The sequence below is a fragment of the Silene latifolia genome, chromosome X (genome assembly GCF_048544455.1).
Source record: "Silene latifolia isolate original U9 population chromosome X, ASM4854445v1, whole genome shotgun sequence".
Classification (NCBI taxonomy): Eukaryota; Viridiplantae; Streptophyta; class Magnoliopsida; order Caryophyllales; family Caryophyllaceae; genus Silene; species Silene latifolia.
This window is the reverse complement of record NC_133537.1, coordinates 43,246,355-43,261,211: the sequence shown is the minus strand read 5'-3', so window position 1 is coordinate 43,261,211 and position 14,857 is coordinate 43,246,355. Positions and strand designations below refer to the sequence as shown.

Genomic DNA, 14,857 nt, shown 5'->3' with positions numbered 1-14,857 from the left:
TCAAGGGGGCATAGCCAAGGTGTTATTGATGTTGCTCAACAACTTGATGAAGTAGTCGAATGCTTGTTCATTGTTATGATAAATATCTTCAATAGACATTTGCACATGTTGTTCTTCATTGTGGTCTTGGGTCATAGCATTACCAATATAAGGATTGAATATCCATTCAAACTCTTCATCCCAAAGACCGCATACTTCGTCTACTTGTTCCCCAATAGTATCATGAGTTGATGAGAACAACTCCTCTTTCTTCTTGTCATTATGGCCAATGAGGCCTTCTTCTTCTCTTGTTATGAGTGGTGGTGAGCTATTCAAGTTCTCATTCTTGTTGAAACATTCTTGCTCTTTGGATGGAGCATCTTGGAGATTACCCATTTTCTTCTCCCATATGGGTGTTGATTCTTTACCCATAGCTTGTTCTTTGCATTGAGATGCCAACTTCTTCCTATCATTTTCTCTGCTATAATGATCAACCATGAAACATGGCTCATATAGTCGGGGAGCTCTCATTGTCTTGTCAAGACTAAAAGTGATCGTTTCATCTCCCACTTCAAGTGTGAGCTCTCCATGTTTCACGTCAATCACCGCTCCCGCGGTGTGTATGAAAGGTCTTCCTAGAATGTTAGGAATGTTGGAATTCTCCTCCATATCAACAATAACAAAGTCCACCGGGATGAAGAACTTGCCAATTCTTATCGGCACATCTTCCCATACCCCTAAAGGTGTCTTCGTTGATGGATCCGCCATTTGAAGTGTGATATTAGTGCACTTAAGCTCTCCCATTCCTATCCTCTTGCACACCGAATATGGCATGACACTCACACTTGCCCCAAGGTCACATAGAGTTTTATTGATTGTGGTGTCGCCAATGGTGCATGGAATAGAGAAGCTTCTCGGATCCTTTAGTTTTGGAGGTGAACTTCCTTGTAGGATGGCACTACTCACCTTAGTGAAAGAAATAGTCTCAAGCTTCCTGGATGGATTTTTCTTCGTAAGAATATCTTTCATGTATTTCGCATAGGCCAGAACATGATTGATTAATTCCGTAAATGGAATTCAGACTTCCAAGTTTTTCACAATCTCCATAAACTTCCCAAGTTATTCATCAAACTTAGGCTTAGCTTGACGACTTGGAAATGGAAGTCGAATCACAATAGGCGCCTTCTCTTTAGCCTTTTCTTCATCCTTCTTTGAAACTTCTTGAATGGTGGGTTCTTCTTCCCTAGAGTTTTTCACAACTCTTTCCTTGTCACTAGCATTCACAACATCATCATCAACGGGCCTCTTCGGCCCTTCATACCTTGTACCACTCCTTAAATGGATGGCACTCACCGACTCTTGTCTTGGGGGATTACCTTGAGGTGGCAATTGCCCCTTTTGTCTTTGTGAACTAGAAGATGCTAATTGAGACATTTGGGTTTCCAACATCTTTGTATGAGCTAGTATGTTGTTGATGGTGATGTCTTTTGCTTGACTATCCTTTTGCATTTGAGTGAAAAACTCTTGTTGGTTCTTTTGCATTTGAAGGACCGCTTTTTGAACATCAAAACCTTGGTCATTTGTTTGATTGTCTGGAGGTTGATTTTGATAACTTTTTTTTTTTTATTGTAAAAGGGTCTTTGAGCTTGGTTTCTCATTGGAGGTGGGGTGTATGTTGTTTGAGGGTTTTGAACATTTTGGCTTTTGTATGAGAGGTTGGGATGGAATTTGGTGTTTTCATTGTAATAGTTGGAATAAGGGGTACCACTCTTATATGCTTGGAAATCATTCACTTGTTCGCTTGTTCCCCTACATTCACTTTGGTCATGTCCCAAAGTTCCACAACTCTCACATACTCCACTTGGAATTGATGAAGATGCCACCATGGCATTAACATGTTGCTTAGGTTATTTGGAGGCCTCTTCAAGTTTAGCCATAGCCTTCTCAAACTTCAAATTAATGGTGTCAATATGAGCACTAAGTTGAGCACCCAATTGAGTAATAGAGTCCACTTCATGCTTTCTTCCTCTAGTAGCCTTCCGAGGTTTACTATATTGTGAGTTATGGACCGCCATTTCCTCAATCTTGTTCCGTGTTTGATTATCATCAACTTCGGTAAACATACCATTTGATCCCATATTGAGAATGTTCGGAAGTCTGTATATAGACTATTCCAAAATTGTTGTACAAGGAACCACTCGCTAAGTCCATGATGTGGACAAGACCGACAAGTATCCTTGAATCTCTCCCATGCTCCATACAAAGATTCCTCATCCCTTTGTTTCAACCCGGTGATTTGGGCTCTCAACATGTTAGTCTTTTCCGGAGGATAGAACTTTTTGTAGAAAGCAAGTGCCAATTTCTTCCAAGAGTCGTAGCCTTATCTAGGCTCTTCAACCATTGTTTCGCAAAACCAATCAAAGAAAAAGGAAATAAGACCCATCGAATTTAGTCTTGAGTAACTACGGTTTGAGAAATCGCATCACAATAGTCACAAAAAGTCTCCATATGAGAATGAGGTTCTTCACTAGGCATCCCTCCAAATTGACTTCTCTCAACTAATTGTATAAATGCGGATTTTGCAATAAAATTACCGGTTAAGTGTTGTGGTGTAGGAGTACCATTTGGTAGTTTCTCCTCGGTTGGTACGGAATGTGATAAAAATTTAGGCATTGTGGGTTGATTTTGTGGTTGGTTTTGTGTTGGGTTATCCTCTCCTTCTCTTGCAAAAGGGTTAGTAAACTCAATATTGTTTGGTTGAACGTTCACAATCTCACCAATACCTCTCAAAGTATTTCTAGCAAGTCTTCTATTGTTGGTCAAAGTTCTTTCAATTTCCAGATCAATGGGTAACAAGTTACCTTGTGATCTCCTAGACATGCAAAATATCAAACAACTCGAAAACAATTAGAACAAACCTTGAGGAGTTTGACTTCCCCAAGGTAAAGAAAGACACAACTAAAAACAATCAAAAAAAATCAAATCAAGTTAACACCGTCCCGGGCAACGGCGCCATTTTTGGTTCGTCGGTTTTGTTACATGTCGTCAAAAGTTACCTTGACCAAAACAATATTTATAACTTCACAAACTACTCTACTCTTAGTAAAGAGGTAATTAAAAGTCGGATCCCAAGGGACGGGTATTGATGTAGGATTTTCGATTGGAAATGGTTGTGTCTAAGGGTGTCACAATTTGGGTTGAGATAGGAGATCAACTAAACTAATCAACAATTTCGGTTGCAGGTGATTCAATCAGAAGGTAATCTGCTCAAGAGTCGACCTTGGCTTGTAGCTAGGAACCTTCTTATTGTCTGATAAGTGAGTGTTTTGTAGTGAGGACTGTTTGTATTTGTGAGGTTCGTAATTTAAATGGTGTACTGTTCCTTGTAACTTGAATGATCGTTGAGCTTAATGAGAATTTTCACATTCTACCAAAAAAAAACAATGTAAATAAAGTAATAAAAACAAGCAAGATGATTAAAATGGGATGTAAACAATTGATTAAAAGCACTAGGGTGTCATGGGTTCATAGGGGATTCATGGGAGTTGATCATACAAACATATTTTCTACTAGATGCAAGCACTTATTGTTGTGATGGGATCGAGTTGGTTTATGTCTTACAATCCCTAACAAGGTTTGGGTCCCGGAGCCTAATCGATTAGATTGTACAACACCTACAAGTCGACTTAATCCTCCCTATCCAACTATATGCATGGTCTAATGAGACTCGAGTTGGTTTATGTCTTACAAGTCTCATTGAAAAGGTAAGTGATGGGTAAAAAATGCAAGGATTCATAGGCTCGCATTTCATCAAACATAACATGTGCATAAGTTGAAATCAAATAGATTAGATGAGTCAATGATCAATTCATAACTAACTAAACTTTTGGTTACATAGAAGTATGTGAATTTTCTGTGTACTGTTAATGGGATTGAGTGGGTGAGTGATACTTATGTCAAAGGTTGGGCTCTTGTTGTTACATTTCCTACTTATGGACCGTATTCTAACCTCAAGCATACCTTACTCCATGAGAGGGATACTCACTTATTTTGGAAGCAATACGACCATAATTACCTTGGAGGACAAGCCTCTATACACCCACTGAATCATAGTTTTGAAGCATTAGTGTTGAGGTGTAGGGAGTACGGAGGGTGGAAGGTAACCGGAAGAGGAGGACTGATAGGTCACCGTGAGGTACCCGATAGAGGCAAGAATAACGAGGGTAACCGAGTGGTACCCGAGGGAGCCGTGAGTAAGAGCGAGCAAATGGGCTCGGATAATGATGAGGGTGATAGAGAAATTGAGGTGATTGTTATTGTTTCTAACACTGATGAGGATTCCGAGGTAATACCACCTGATGATGCTATGGATGATGAGGACCTACCACTCGAGGATCCTGAGGAAGATGATGCCCTTAGAAGATTCGGAAGAGGATGATTATTATTAAAAGAGTTTAGCGAGAAAGCACTTATATGTCATTAGACCTTATTATAAGTTATTTATATGTTAGTTAAATCATGTTATTAGAACTACTAGCAGTAATAAGTTATGGAACAAGCAATGTTATTAATTTTGTGGTTAAGTGCGACATGTGAGCCTATTATTTAAGTAAAGCAAGATTATTGTTGTGGCATATCAGGCCTATTAATTTGTTTTATGAAGTAATAAGATTGGTTTATTTGAATAAACCAAAAGAGTATGCATATTTGTGCAAAATTTATTGTTGTTATTTTATCCGTATAGAAAGTAGTATGGATGTTGTGCGTGACTTTAGAATTTTATTGCAAGATATTTGCGACGTCAGTGCTAGGAATGGCGTTTAAGACGTTACTCATAGTACTGAAGTCGGTTTTAGTCATGTTTAAGTCTCGTATGTACAAGTAGTGATATGGAACTTTATTTGTATAAACGTGATTTATTAAGATATATGATATTTACGTTGATGTTATGCGAGTAGTATCACAGTGATGCTAGATTTGATATTAGAATGGACATTAGGATATAAGCCAACTCAGAGTTATAACACGAGTTACTATGGTGCAGAAAATGGTTAGAAAAGAGTCTACAAATGAGGATACGAATGCTATGATGCAACAACTATTACAAATGAACATGGAATTGGTAGAGTCAGTTAGACTGTCAAATCAAAATAGGGTGACTACACCAAAGACTAGTATGACTCGTTCGGTTAGTCAACAACCCAACTACCTTCACCGGAAAGGATCTTGATCCAATTAAGCTAGAGAATTGGATCCAAGAATTCGAGATGATTTTTACCACTTTGCGATGTCCCGAGGAACCGAGAGTAAACCAGTCGCTTTTATTTAAGGGAGAATGCTATTATCTGTTGGAATGCTAATAAGGAGCTATTGACTGATTTGGGATGCTATGTTAATGAAGAAGGATAGGAGGTTGTAGAACCGTAACTTTGGGATAATTTTGTGCATGACCTTAGGAAGGAATATTTCTAGAACATATGAGGAGGGCTAAGAGGGCCGAATTCGACCGATTGGAAGAAGGGTCGATGACTGTTCAAGAGTACTACTTGAAATTCCAGGAACTAGTTCGTTTTGCACCCAAATTAGCACCTAATGAAGAAGCTAGGGCTTACAAGTTTGAACAGAAATTGTCTTATGCCATTCGTGAGAAGTTTGGAGGGGATACATTTGATAATGTATGGACTGTTTATGCTAAGGCTTGTAACGTTGAGAGATTGCTTAATGAAAGGAAACCTGCGCTAGGAGAGAAGAGAAAAGGTGGAATATCGGATAATACTCAAGGATTTCCTAAGAGAGATAATTTCAATCGTTATGGAAATAGAGCTCATTCGACGGAAAGCCACAGTCCAACAAATGGAAATGCTAGTGGTAAACCACCGACTCCAATAGTTTACCATTGTAAGCAATGTGATAAGAATCACCCTGGAAAATATTGTGATGGGAACTTAGTGGCATGTCATTTATAGGGTAAATGGGGACATAGGCAATATGCATGCTATCAAAAAGACCAGTTAGCCGCGGGAAGGAAATTTACCGCAGTAAATAGCTCTATGGCAAGTAGCGGTGGCTTTAATACCCCCATAAATCATAATGTGACTCAGAAGTTTGGCAATAATAATAATGGACCAACTTTGTGAAGCCACCAGATCTGGAGCGACAATTAAGCCGACTGAGTCAGCTTCGACTTTTCAAGGAGGAAATGGAAATCAGACTGGGAAGTTGTTTGCTTTAGGAAGGAATGAGGTAGAGCATACGGTTCGTCGGTTTTGTTACTTGTCGTCAAAATTTACCTTGACCAAAACAATATTTATAACTTCACAAACTACTATACTCTTAGTAAAGGGGTAAGTAAAGGTCGGATCCCAAGGGACGGGTATTGATATAAGATTTTCGATTGCAAATGGTTGTGTCTAAGGGTGTCACAATTTGGGTTGAGATAGGAGATCAACTAAACTAATCAACAATGTAAATAAAGTAATGAAAACAAGCAAGATGATTAAAATGGGATGTAAACAATTGATTAAAAACACTAGGGTGTCATGGGTTCATAGGGGATTCATGGGAGTTGATCGTACAAACATATTTTCTATTATATGCAAGCACTTATTGTTGTGATGGGATCGAGTTGGTTTATGTCTTACAATCCCTAAGAAGGTTTGGGTCCCGGAGCCGAATCGATTAGATTGTATAACACCTACAAGTCGACTTAATCCTACCTATCCAACTATATGCATGGTCTAATGAGACTCGAGTTGGTTTATGTCTTACAAGTCTCAATGAAAAGGTAAGTGATGGATAAAAAATGCAAGGATTCATAGGCTCGCATTTCATCAAACATAACATGTGCATAAGTTGAAATAATAACAAGTAAGCAAATTAATTATGAAAACATATTAGATTAAGCATGAATCAATCCCCATGTTGGTTTCCCCTAATTCCCCATTAACCCTAGTTAAGGAAACTACTCACTCATTATCAAGTTTAACATGCTAACAAGGTTGTCAATCATACTAGCAAGGCAAAACATGATGAACAAATGAAGATGATTAACAATAATTAAAAAGGGATTAAGAAAGAATTATACTTATAACGATGATTCCAAATAATAAAGCAAAGAATAATTGAAGTACTTGATGATTGATGGAAGGTTGTCAATCCTCCAAATAAACCCAAATAATCTTCTAATTACCCAAAATAAATTATGAACAATAGAGAAATTAAGGAAAGATTAAGAAATGAGTTAATGCTAAATTAAGAGTTGATTACAAGATTAAGAGATTATTAAGATGATATTAAAGAGTATTAAGACTTAATCCTAATCTAAGTAGTACAATGGGGTATTTATACTAAAGATTAGGTACAAGGATTAGGGTTACTAAGGGCTTAAATGACTATTAAGACCCTTAAGAAAAGTTGAGGAAGTGCTCCTCTCCAAGGAGATGCTCATCTCCGTTTTGCGAGTCCCCGGAGAATATGCTCGTCCCGAGCGTCTAGGCAGTAGACACGGTGGAGTCTGTAAGGAAATCCGAGTAGATTAGGGGAGAGACGCTCGGATTGGTTGGCTTCAAGACGAGCGTCTTGGCATCGGGATGCTCGGTTTGTGGGCAGGGAGACGCTCGGATTGGCAGGGAGCCGCTCGGATCCTAGGTCAGGCACTTCTCTTTTCTTCTTTCCTCAACAATCCTCGGGGATCTTGTTGAGGATGCAAGGATCCTATCATCATTGCCCAATCTACTTTATTATCTACATAGGTCTTCAGTATCGTCTTTCCTTTGATGCTTGGTCATTGAATTCGATCAATTTAGCTCCATTTTGCCATGAAAATGCAAGGTTTGCACTCCTCTCCTACCAAGGAAACAAAACCTCAAAGAATATGCAAAATGGGAAGCTATGGATAGTAAATGACCCAATTATGTACTAAAAAGCATAGGAACGAGGCTAATTCGGGGACTAAATATGCTCAAATATGAGTCACATCAAATATCCCCAAACTGAACCTTTGCTCATCCCGAGTAAAGAGGTGACAAAAATTAGGACCCTTATTCAAACTAACCTACTAATATAGCCGATAAGAGACAATTAGCTGGTCTCACTCCGCCCCTTCAACTTACAACAAGACAACCATGAGGTAGGATGCCTTCTTGCAAGGCAGAGTGGGGTTTGCCAAAATGGCGACACATCTAAGCATTAAAGCATACAAAACAAGTAATGGATGCATCTACAAAAATGAAGAGCCACTTTCCTCATCTAAGTGGCGAAAATTATCTACAAGGGAAGCAATCTAAGGGTACACATTCCATTATAGATACGGTTTCTTCAAACTACTAAGCCTAGAAGGATACCAATAAATCACCTCCAAGTTGTGTCAAGCTAGGGTACCTTTGTCCTCAATTGTTAAATGCTTTCGTCAAGTGTAGACTCCCTATGATGTTAGAAACACAGGAGGATCACGGAATTCCCCTTCTTGCCTAGACAAGAAGAAGGGTCGTCCCCTCTCTACCATGCACAAAAGTGGATACGATGGAAAAGGGATCAATAGAACTTGAGTTTCATATGGGAGTTTGCTTTTTGTTGTTGTTGTTTTTCCCCCCAATTTGTGGCATTTGACATTTTGAGAACATTTCTTTGCTATTTCTTTGATGTTTGGCATTTTTCAACACTTGACAATTTTCAACTTTTTCTTGCATTTATTTTTGAACATTTTCAAAGTCACCCCATTTGTAGTGAGGGTGCTTATTTTTGAAGCATAAGGGTTTTCATTTTTGTTACTCCTCTTTTCTTTTGATGCAATTGCAAACTTTTTCATTTTTCATTTCAATACTTGAACTCAAATTTTGAACAATTTTTGTGCCCATTCCCTTTGATGACAAAAATGTGGTAGAATATGGATGATGGATGGTTGCATGGTTTCAAGGGTCACCTTGGAATAAACGGTAGCCAAGAGTTATCACACCACAAGGTACTCTTGACTAGGCCTTAACCCATGGGTCAGAGGATACTAGTATGACACATCTTAGGGTGTTTTACAAGTATTCTAACAAGCAAAGTCTTAAGAAGAAAAAGTATCTACAAGGGCCTTATATACACTTATCAAGCTTCCCAAATAGATGGTTTCACTAAATTTCTCCTAAATGCGACTATATGCCATGACGCAACTAACATTTATACATCCTAATGCATATGCTTCTACCAACTAGTATGCCAAATAATCTAAATGCAATCCTATAATCACATTGTTTATACCGCGTCAATCAAAATAAAGCCACATAGTCAATAACATAAAGAGGAAAAAGGAGATTTGAAAGATCATACCATGCGGTCTTCAATATCCTCATGTCTCGAATGTGGCATAGTTGATCAATGTGAAAAAGGATGAACAAACACAATATATACAAGACTATACTATGAAGGAAATGAACTTGTTACCCACTGTTTTTGAATTTTTCAAATTTTTATGGTTTTTATGATTTATGAAATAAAAGGACATGTTTTTGTATTTTTCAATTTTTATCATTTTTGTTTTAAAAAGTCATGTTAGAATTTCTCATCCCCACACTAGTATGGGCATTGTCCTCAATGGCCAATACGATAGGAAATTATACAATTTATATGAAAATGCATGATTTCTAAACTAAATGCAAATTATATGACATATAAACAAGTAATGCAACTAAACTATACTATATGATGCATGAGTTTTTGTTTTGGTTGGAGAGCATAATTTAGATTAGCTCCCAATGTATATGCATAAACTTCCCCAAACCAAAATAGACACTATTTCTAATGTCAAAAATTGGGGGAGTTCATGCATAAGGATGCTATGCATCAAACTACAATTGTTATTTTGGATTTTGAATATGGGAACAATAAAAGAAACACCTCAATGGGACCGAGGTGTGAGTCCTCTAAATGATGCTAGGACTCAAAATCATGATCAAGATAAAAATTATATGAAAAATAAGAGAAATAAACAAACCTTAAAGGAGGTGTAGGAGACTCACAAAGTATTGTGGCATCCTCCCAAGAGCTTGCTAGTCCTCAATCTTCGCCCATGGCGTCATCACTATCATATCCATCATCATCACCAACTTCTGCACTAGAATCTTCATCAACCTCCATACATCCGGAATTATCATCACTTGCACTTGAACTTCCTTCTTCTTCCTCACTACCATCTTCTTCTTCACCTTCTTCATTTTCTTCATTTCCTTCACCTTTTTTTCCACCACTCTCAACAACAACCTCCTCTTCACCCAAGCTAACACCCCAAGAAGCACTAGAAAAGAAGACTTCTCTATCCGCCCAACTAGGCAAAGGACAAGATGGGTCAAGAAGTCCTTGCTTAGCTAGATGTAATAGAGGTGGATATTGTGCTCTATAAGCATCGACTCTATCCTCATAGGCTTGCTTGTGCATTTGTTGCATCAAAAGAGTCAAGTAATCATTCCCCGCCTTAACATTTTCGGGTTGAAACTCATGGTAGGTGAATGGGTAGGGTGGAGTGATAATAGAGGAGGAGGGCTCGGCAATATCCTCCCTTTGGTGTTGTATAATGTACTCGGCTTCCTCGGAGAGTGGGAGAAGGTAGTTTGGCATATGGACATTTAATCGGCAAATTTTGTTCGGTAAAGTGAAGGATTTGGCATCATTTGTTAACCACCCAAATTTGTTGTCAAGAGTGTCATTCTTGAGCCATTTGAATTTTTGAACCATGGTGGCTAGATCAATGATATGGCCTCCCTTAACCCGTTTATGGGTGTCATTCTTGTTGAAGTTCTGGTTGAAGTGTTTTGCCAAATAAGTTACCAATCCTCCATTAACAATAAAGGTCGTACCTTCCTTGCCATGATCGATATTGAGCCACCTCTCAATTAAAAGTTGAAGAATATTGTACCTTGTGGTGAACTCTCTACCAATATTCAAGGTTGACTCGAGATAAATAAAATCAATTTCGGTGAAGTGGTTTGTTCCCTTTCTAGCAATCAAAGTATGCCCAACAACCTTGTGCCATACCCTTATGCTCGGATGATGGACATAAAGGGCACGACAATCATGGTAAGACGTAAACTTTCTTCCGGTAATAGCCTTCCATAAAGGAGCGGGATCATATTTTGTGACGGGTTTCTTCACATAGTCCGAGTCATTTCTAAGGCCAAAAACTTTACCAAACTCGCCAAAAGACATTTTCCTATCAACATTCTCAAGGCGGAATTCAATATTTGTTCGAGTCTCCACCTTCGTAACTTTCAATGAGCTTAAAAAACTCCATGGTGAGGGATGAGTAGGTCGACTCTTGCATATTAAACAAAGTAAGCAATCCCATGGACTTGGAGAAATTCTTGGTTTGTTCAAAGACACCCAATTTGGTCAAGGTCTCTTGGCATATAAACATGGTAGGTAAAATAGATTTCTTAGCAAGGGATACAAATTTCTTCCTATGAGCATCGGATGTGAAAATTACCTCCGGATAATCATGTAGTTGCTCAACAACCGGAGTAGAAGTAGCCGTTTCCACCATAGGAGGAGTAGTCTCTTCAATTTCCATCCTTGCACTTTGAACCACCAAAGCCTTCGAAGCTTCTAGAGCTTGTTGCCTTTTTGAGAGATTCTTCTTTGGAAGTGCCTTGTTTCCACCTTTTGTCCTAGCCATCTTCTCCTTGTATGTAGTAACACCCAAAAATTTGCTTGAATTCCTCAAGTTTCAATAAGACCCAAATCGGTTTAAGATTTTTTTTTTTGAATTTTGCCTTGTATCCTAGAAAATCGATTCAAACCTTGAGGATTTTGGTGTTTTAGTTGTTGAAAAAGGAGTGATTTGTTTGAGTTTTGAGGGAGTTTGGAATTAATTTGGGTAAATTTGGTAGAGAAAATTGATTTTGGTGGATGGAGGGATTGAGGGTTTCGGAGGTTTTGGAGATGTGTTTGTGTTTTGAATGAGTAAAATGAATTGGGAAAGGTGGGGTTTTAATCCCGTTATATTTGAATTGCACTGGGGAGACGAGCGGATCTAGGTCGGGACGCTCGGATTCTGTTTCAGCTTGTTTCAGAAAATAAGACCGTGCTGAGACGAGCGTCTTCCGATGAAGATGAGCGTCTTTCTGAAGGGAGACGAGCGGATTTCCTTGAGGACGCTCGGATTCCTTGTCGAGGAAATCCCAAATTTTACCAAAGAGGGGACGAGCGGATCCTCCATGAGATGAGCGTCTTGACCGAGACGAGCGGATTCTATATGGAGACGTTCGGATCTTGATCTTCAACAAAAATTTTCTTCTCCAGCTCTCCCAGGACGAGCGTCTTCTTCCTAGGACGCTCGTATTTTCTTCAGGACGAGCGGATTCTTATCGGGCCGCTCGGATTGTCCCTGTACCTCACGGACTCAGTTCCACCCATGGGTATTTCATAACCCGTGTCATTTACTCTTCATTCCCTTGGTCTTCATTGTGGGGGCACTACGAAGGTTGGATAGCCTAGGCAATTGATATCCCCACACTATGTCAAAACACTACACATCAATAAACATTTAAGTCCCTCCCTTACTCACTCTCGAAATGAAAATCTTGATCAAGGTATAAAAATACAAATCCAAAATTGACAAAAATGCAATACAATAAGTAAAATGCAAGTTAAGGGGTTAGAATATTTACAAATGGTGGTTTAGGGAGGACTCCACCAAACTCTCATCCATGTATGAGATGTCAAGGGGGCATAGCCAAGGTGTTATTGATGTTGCTCAACAACTTGATGAAGTAGTCGAATGTTTGTTCATTGTTATGATAAATATCTTCAATAGACATTTGCACATGTTGTTCTTCATTGTGGTCTTGGGTCATAGCATTACCAATATAAGGATTGAATATCCATTCAAACTCTTCATCCCAAAGACCGCATACTTCGTCTACTTGTTCCCCAATAGTATCATGAGTTGATGAGAACAACTCCTCTTTCTTCTTGTCATTATGGCCAATGAGGCCTTCTTCTTCTCTTGTTATGAGTGGTGGTGAGCTATTCAAGTTCTCATTCTTGTTGAAACATTCTTGCTCTTTGGATGGAGCATCTTGGAGATTACCCATTTTCTTCTCCAATATGGGTGTTGATTCTTTACCCATAGCTTGTTCTTTGCATTGAGATGCCAACTTCTTCCTATCATTTTCTCTGCTATAATGATCAACCATGAAACATGGCTCATATAGTCGGGGAGCTCTCATTGTCTTGTCAAGACTAAAAGTGATCGTTTCATCTCCCACTTCAAGTGTGAGCTCTCCATGTTTCACGTCAATCACCGCTCCCGCGGTGTGTATGAAAGGTCTTCCTAGAATGTTAGGAATGTTGGAATCCTCCTCCATATCAACAATAACAAAGTCCACCGGGATGAAGAACTTGCCAATTCTTATCGGCACATCTTCCCATACCCCTAAAGGTGTCTTCGTTGATCGATCCGCCATTTGAAGTGTGATATTAGTGCACTTAAGCTCTCCCATTCCTATCCTCTTGCACACCGAATATGGCATGACACTCACACTTGCCCCAAGGTCACATAGAGTTTTATTGATTGTGGTGTCGCCAATGGTGCATGGAATAGAGAAGCTTCTCGGATCCTTTAGTTTTGGAGGTGAACTTCCTTGTAGGATGGCACTACTCACCTTAGTGAAAGAAATAGTCTCAAGCTTCCGGATGGATTTTTTCTTCGTAAGAATATCTTTCATGTATTTCGCATAGGCCGGAACATGATTGATTAATTCCGTAAATGGAATTCAGACTTCCAAGTTTTTCACAATCTCCATAAACTTCCCAAGTTATTCATCAAACTTAGGCTTAGCTTGACGACTTGGAAATGGAAGTCGAATCACAATAGGCGCCTTCTCTTTAGCCTTTTCTTCATCCTTCTTTGAAACTTCTTGAATGGTGGGTTCTTATTCCCTAGAGTTTTTCACAACTCTTTCCTTGTCACTAGCATTCACAACATCATCATCAACGGGCCTCTTCGGCCCTTCATACCTTGTACCACTCCTTAAATGGATGGCACTCACCGACTCTTATCTTGGGGGATTACCTTGAGGTGGCAATTGCCCCTTTTGTCTTTGTGAACTAGAAGATGCTAATTGAGACATTTGGGTTTCCAACATCTTTGTATGAGCTAGTATGTTGTTGATGGTGATGTCTTTTGCTTGACTATCCTTTTGCATTTGAGTGAAAAACTCTTGTTGGTTCTTTTGCATTTGAAGGACCGCTTTTTGAACATCAAAACCTTGGTCATTTGTTTGATTGTCTGGAGGTTGATTTTGATAACTTTTTTTTTTTTATTGTAAAAGGGTCTTTGAGCTTGGTTTCTCATTGGAGGTGGGGTGTATGTTGTTTGAGGGTTTTGAACATTTTGGCTTTTGTATGAGAGGTTGGGATGGAATTTGGTGTTTTCATTGTAATAGTTGGAATAAGGGGTACCACTCTTATATGCTTGGAAATCATTCACTTGTTCGCTTGTTCCCCTACATTCACTTTGGTCATGTCCCAAAGTTCCACAACTCTCACATACTCCACTTGGAATTGATGAAGATGCCACCATGGCATTAACATGTTGCTTAGGTGATTTGGAGGCCTCTTCAAGTTTAGCCATAGCCTTCTGAAACTTCAAATTAATGGTGTCAATATGAGCACTAAGTTGAGCACCCAATTGAGTAATAGAGTCCACTTCATGCTTTCTTCCTCTAGTAGCCTTCCGAGGTTTACTATATTGTGAGTTATGGACCGCCATTTCCTCAATCTTGTTCCGTGTTTGATTATCATCAACTTCGGTAAACATACCATTTGATCCCATATTGAGAATGTTCGGAAGTCTGCATATAGACTATTCCAAAATTGTTGTACAAGGAACCACTCGCTA

At 39.0% G+C, this 14,857-nt stretch overlaps 1 non-coding gene across 1 annotated transcript; it reads left to right on the top strand.

The window, feature by feature from the left end:
- The first annotated feature begins 2,183 nt into the window (after positions 1–2,183).
- On the top strand, positions 2,184–2,290 carry LOC141625126 (small nucleolar RNA R71). The gene has a single exon (XR_012534921.1). It is a non-coding gene; the product is annotated as a small nucleolar RNA R71 (small nucleolar RNA).
- Positions 2,291–14,857: the final 12,567 nt, after the last annotated feature.